Source organism: Pteropus medius, unplaced genomic scaffold (genome assembly GCF_902729225.1).
Source record: "Pteropus medius unplaced genomic scaffold, Ma_sr-lr_union100, whole genome shotgun sequence".
Classification (NCBI taxonomy): Eukaryota; Metazoa; Chordata; class Mammalia; order Chiroptera; family Pteropodidae; genus Pteropus; species Pteropus medius.
Window position 1 is genome coordinate 1,177,151 of NW_024351546.1, and position 6,664 is coordinate 1,183,814.

Sequence of the window (6,664 nt, forward strand, 5' to 3'; positions counted from 1 at the left end):
GAAAGGGCAATTCACAAATAAAAGAAATATCAATAAACAACAAATAATTAAACTAATTAGAACAGATACTACACTTGATCTTAGCCCAAAGGCCAAGAAGCAATGAATAAGCAATAAATAAATAGAAAGATGCTTAATTTTAGATATAATATTCAAATAATTGCAATTAAAATTAAAACAGATTTTTTTTCCTCTATCACACTGGCCAAAATTAAACTGTAACACCCAGTGCTGGCAAAGGTGTAGAGGAAATGAACATTCTCATATACAGTGGCTGGTAGGAGTATTTATACAGTGCGACTTAGTAGTATCCGTGGTTCGAACCTGCAGTTCCACTTCTAGGAATCTATTCTTCAGAAACACAGGCACATGAGCACAAAGACACAAGTACAAGAGGGTTTGTTGTAGCATGGTTTGTATTAGTGTAATGATCCATCAGAAGGGTAGGGAGGAGGGCACTGGTAGGTGGTGTGTTCAATGGGTTGTGACCCCCAGTGCACCTGGAGTGTGGTGTGTCCTGCCACACTGGCTCCAAGTGTTAGTCCCTCCTGGACTGTCCTGGCCCCCAGATTATGACTGTGTGCTGTGGACAGGTTGGTCCCCTCCTGACCATGGTCGACACCCCTAAGGGGGAATGACAGCAATAATACTAAATCAGGTTGTTTGAGGATTGTACCAGACCACTTTCAAACACTCCCCTATCTTTGTCTACTGTCTGTGTCAGAAAGACTTGGAGAATAGTCTGTCTGCTCGAGTAGCCTGCTTCTTAGAGATCAGTGGGATGAGAGAGAAGAGCTCAAAACAGCTCAACCTGTGTCCTTGTTAGAAAGAGTGGAGAAGACTTATTCACAGCCTTTTGCATTACTGTTATCATCATGACAACTACAACTACCATCAGGAGTCCAGTAAGAGGTCCATCCTCAATTCTGCTGAAGTCCACACACAAAAAATCAGATAGCCTCCAACTCCTCAGCCTGGCTCACAGACCTATCACAGGCTCCCGTGGTCACCTGGCCCTCCTGTGTGCTCTGCCAGGTATGTCCCTACTCCATCTTCTGGAGGCCTATGCTCCTGAGACCCTTCTTCATGCTCCCTGGGGCCCCAGGGCCCTCTGTGCACCTGCCCTGCTGCAGTGTCAACACCCTCATGAGCTGTGTCTGCAAGTCATCCTGTGTCTGCAAGTCACCTTAGCAAACATGGATCCTCCTGTGGTGTTCTAGGCTCTGACGTGCCTCAGATGTGGATTTTAATTTCACGAGTTCATATTAACATTTTAGAGGACAGACACAAGTGCAAACAAAACTGTGTCTGTCACGTGGTGGCTTATGGAAAAGAGCTTTTGGGAGGCCTGTTTTGAAGCTCCGTTTGCAATGTTAATACAAAGTTTCTACATAGGGGATATTTTGTTTAGCTTAGAAGGTATGATAAAGACTACAGGAGGGAGGATAAAGCTCCCCCAGCCACCCTCTTTACGCAGGACTCAGGTAGAGGCCTTAAATGCAGAGAAGGTGCATTCTCTGTGGCCTTCACCCTGGTCACCCTGCGGCCTCTTAGAAGAGGGTCCCGCAGCTGCTTGGAGTTCAGGTGGACCCATGGAATGACCCCTCCCTTCCTCTGCTAGTAGATGCAAAAGGCTGGAAAACCATTTGCCAAGTAGGCAACTAGGATTACCACTGACCTCTCAAAGGGATCATGTCAGTTTATAGTTCTTATTATAGCGTAATGTTATTTACTTAAAGTTTGTGTGCATATTTTAATGAATTCATAAAACTCAAACTGTAAGTCCTATGGCAGGGAGGGAGGGATGCAGCACTGTGACTTTGAATTTGAGCTGAGGAATGGGAAGACTCTCGTGTGGGGCTGGGAGCTGAGGGTAGCTCCTCCCAGGCTAGTGCCGGGATGGTTTCCCCATCAGGGTTTGGTGCCTGGGCTAGCAGGGTGACAAGACTACCTGGCCAGCAGCTCCTCTTTCCTTCCCCCACCCCATTCCTCTGCATTCCCCTCTCGTGGGCTGATAATCAGGCTGCCTTCATCCCAGCCCCAAAGTCTCACACCCAAGAGCCAAGCAAGCCATGCTCTGACGGGGTGGGGTGGGGCAATAAGACCAGATATGGCCTTAGAAAGGGCTCCATCTTATGAATCATTTGGACCAGGGTTCAAATCCTGTCTTTGGCACTTTCCATCTACATAACCTCGGGCAAGTCACATCTCCTATCTGAGCTTCAATTTCCTCATCTATAAATGGAGAAAATCCAACCTGGCAGGTTTCTTGGGATGATGCATAATAAGTACTGATGATGGAGTGTTTCCTCTTTGCCAGATATTATCCTAGGTCCATTACGTGCATTAACTCATGCAATCCCGCATCAACTCTTTAGGTAGGTGCTGTTCTTATCCCTGTTTTACAGATAGGGAAACTGAGGCACAGAGAGGCAAAATAACTTGTCCCCAATCAGACAGGGAGCACAGCTGAGACTGAAATACAAGTCGTCTGACCCCAGAGCCTTCACTCTTCATCATTCATATCTCACCTCTCTAAACCTGGAGCAACTCCCACATAGTATGAGAGCTCACATTCATTCCTTCAATCATTCATTCAGTCACTCAATGATTTCCTGAGTACCTACTCTGTGCCAGGTCTCAGTGCTAAATGCTAGGAACTAAATGCGGTCCCTCTTCTCTAAAGTTCAATCTTAGGAAGTGTGTGTATGTGTGCTTTGTGCGTGTGTATGGGTAATGCGTGTGTGTGTGTGTGTGTGTGTCTGTGTGTCTGTGACCAACCATAAACAAATAATAAGCAACAACGATCCAGAAAGTTATCTTTTTTTTCACGAAAACCAAACACATTGATGTGAGGTGGGAGAGGGCGGCCTGGCTGGGAAGGTGGCCTCTGAGCTGAGACCTGGCTGAGGAGAAGCAGCTCCCCAAGAAGAGCAGGAAGGAAGCAGCAGGACCAGGTCAGCTGGTCCCTGAGGCCTCTGTGGCTCTGTCTGGGGCCAGCTGCTTGCCCAGCACCTGTAAACTTTGGCAGGGCTCCAGGCCACTCCTGAGCCCCCGGACTCTGTGAGCCTTTGTCAAGCTGTTATCGCCCATGCTCAACTTTTGCTGGTTGTGCTAGAGCACCTTAGGGCTCCAATCAGATACTTCCTGGGAATAGGACCAGAGTCTTTGCCTGAAACACAGAAACACAGACTGGGAAGCCCAGCCTCTGCCTGAGACTGGGCCTGCCTCTGTGTGTGTGTGTGTGTGTGTGTGTGTGTGTGTGTGTGTGTGTGTGTGTAGGGAGAATTAGAGAGGAAACAATCTCTTAGCCACCTCCATGATGGTTCTATGGCCTACATGGATATGTTGAGCCAAATTCTCCCTCTTCCTATGAAGTCCTTGGCTATCCATGTTCCCTGCCTCTCTCACTTCAAACCAACTGTGGTCAGAACTGTGACAAGGGGGTGACCTTCCTGCAGTGCTGCTATTGGGGTGCAGAGAATCCCTGCTCTGGGGAGCCCTCTCCTGCCTGTACCCAGCTGCCATTCACAGTTAAATTCATGACAGAAGCTAAAGCTGAAAACGCGGAGAAGCAGAAAAGGAAATTGAGGCTGAGGAAGCTGATCATGACTTGCTGCTTGAGCTACCTGTGCTTTTCAGCAGATTCATTTTATCTGGAGGCTTTGTTTCATACCAGGAACTGCCTAGATTTGGGGAGAGAAGGTAAAGACCTAAGCATGGGCCTGGAACAATGGATGGAGCAGCTTCATTGGGTTTGCTCTCTCCCATTCTGACAATACAACACACACACACACACACACACACACACACACACACCACACACTTCATTCACTGTGATGCACGGCACAACACACACTCTTATTCAGCATGCCCGCACTGCACACATGGCAGCACTGTGACAGTCTAGTATACTGGCAGAAGACACAGAGCTTGAAGAGGCTTTAATAAAGGGACTATTTACCTAGGTATGGATGGGTCTGGTTTTGTTAGATATGCAAGCCAGGAAATGATCCTACTGGTTTAAAGCAGTCCTGGCCATCCTATTCTCTTTGCCAGGGCCTGGCCCAGAGGCGGGGATGTGTGTGTGTGTGTGTGTGTGTGTGTGTGTGTGTGAGAGAGAGAGAGAGAGAGAGAGAGATATGATGGGCCAATGCAACTCCATGAGAAGATTGCCAGTGGCTTCTGGGAAAGATTCCCTTTTTGCTGAGAGAGAGAGAGAGCCCTTTGTGCACCTCCATTCTTCTAGCTTGGCTGACTGTAGTGAGCAAATGCAATGCTTGAGGCTAAGGCTGACATCCAGACACCATGAGAGAAGATGTCACCAACATGCTGAGCCAGAAAGATGGGAAGAGCCCTGATCCTTGGTGGACTCAGACTCTCACTGCTAAGACTATCACATGGAGAAGTGCATGCTTCATATAGGAAGGTGGAACTCAAACAGAGAAGAGGAGGAAACCACCAAGTATCACATGCCAAATTCCTGCATGAAATTTTGCCCATCATAGAAGGGCCAAGAGTTACGCTAACGAATGTCTCTCCTTGGAGAAACACAAGTCTGGAGAAGGGAGGTTACCCCAACCAATAATGTCTTCTAGAGGCCAGGTAGTGAAGAGGGTGGTTATGGCTGCTGCCGATCTCCTACAAATTCAGATGGTGGTGAAGTTCAAGCAGTGATCTCTGTATTTCGACCAGGTTGTATTTTAGTGTTGGGCCTCATCATTAACCACCTCCAAACACCGCCCTCCACTCTGGGTCACAGACAGCTTTCCAAAGCACAGCTTGGACCAAGTCAAGAGTTCTCCACTGTCTACTGTCTCAGGAGTCAAACTACATACTTAACATTCAAGGCCTCCCTCCTCATGATCCATCTGAACTCTCCAGATTTTTCCCCCACCATACCCCATTGTCCTAGTACTCTGGGAACTGATACATTTTTCATAGGTCCACCATTGGTCAACCATTCTCTAAGAGAAGTGTTCTAAATAATGGTCCAAAGATGAATTTGGGGGCGGTGTTCTAGAGTCTGGCACAAAGGTGTTAAAAAATAAATTTCCTTTCTCTCCTTCCCTATGTCACCGCCTTTATTTAAATCCTCATCCTACTTTGCATTTATGTCACTTTATCTTCACTTGTTTGCACCTTGCTTTTCTTGTCTGTGAGATAGGGATACAGAACTTGTTGGTTTTTCATGAGGATTAGCTATGCTGCTGTCAGTGTAAGCCTTACTCTTGTGGAATTCCAATTCTCTCCCAGGACTTTGCAGATAGGGACAGGAAGAGACCACACACAGTCTCATGGTCAACTGTGTCTCTGACTCTCATTTTGCTGAATTAGTTATAGTATTTCATCATCTGGCTTAGAGGTGAAATCCATCCTTTTCTTCAAGTTTTACAACCCCTCTCCATAGTCATAGATGTTTCGGTGTCCAGGAGGCTTTGAAAAATATGGGGAACGTGGGGTGGGTGCTGAAAGTGCTCCATTCAGATTTTTTACTGTCCTGTGAGGCCATCCCCCAGCTGTGGTGTGTGTGGGCTATTGGCAACTCACAGATGGCCCCCTTCACTGGGGAATTGTCCGAGGTTGCTAATAACTGATGTGGAGGACAGAAAGCCAGTTCTCTTGCCTCACAGTGGGATTATTTCTGGCCATAATTTGTGTTCCAGAGCCCTCTCTGGGATAAGGCTGAAGCTAGTCTCCAGCTTTGACCACATCTTTACTTAGCTTTTCCCCACCTTATCCTGTTTCCTTACTTCCTTTCTCCTGAGGCACTCCCCCTATAAACTACTTGCCCCAGAATTCCCTACTCAGGCTCTGCTTATAAGGAAGAAATGGAGGACAGAAGGGATGGAGGGAGATTTGCAAATCAAAGTATTTTGAATAAAATTAACCTATGTCCTTGTTCATAAAAATCCTCTGGCTATATCCACCTCTGGAATGTTCACTGGCTTCTTCATCCATGCTGTTCTCATCTCACTGATCTCTCTAATTCACACTCTCCTCTTCACTCCTTCATTTCCAGGTTAGCAAAAGGGGTTCTAAATTACTCTTGCTGTTTCACATAGCAATCCAGTGTTTTCCAGTTCCAGATTCCAAACTCAGCCCCAAGCCTGCTTTGGCAAATCAAAGCCATTCAGCAACTCAGATGAACAAGAGGGGGCTTCATTCAAGGTCGGTATGGCTGTGAAGAGCAATCATTTGTATTCCTCCATTACACATATGATACTGTGTGAGAATCACAAGCACATAACTTTGCGCACTGCACTCAATGCATGGTGTGTATGCTCCTTGGACAATGTCTTCTAAATACTTAGGACCATTCACACACTGTCCTGCCAAGAAACTCTGACCCTAGACTTTAAGGCCTTATATGATTAGGCCCCTTCCTTTTCTGATCTCTTTGCTTCTGGCTTTCCTCTGCTCTCTTCTCACTTTCCATTCATGTGGTTAGACCCTTTTTCCTTCTTGAATGTGGCAAGGTCTTTCCTGCCTCACGGCCTTTGCACTGGTTGGTCCCCAGCATAGTTCTTTCCCCATCTTCTCCTGGCTAACTCCTACCAGTCCTTAGGTCTCAATTCAAATGCTTCTTTCTCAGAGGGGTTGCTCTGGCCTCTCAAAGGAGGCTGCCTCCTATTAATTTCTCTCATGGAACTTATCATAGTGG

General features: G+C 46.8%; 1 pseudogene; it reads right to left on the minus strand.

Moving 5' to 3' along the window:
- On the minus strand, positions 1 to 104 carry LOC120587024 (uncharacterized; annotated as a pseudogene).
- Positions 105 to 6,664: the final 6,560 nt, after the last annotated feature.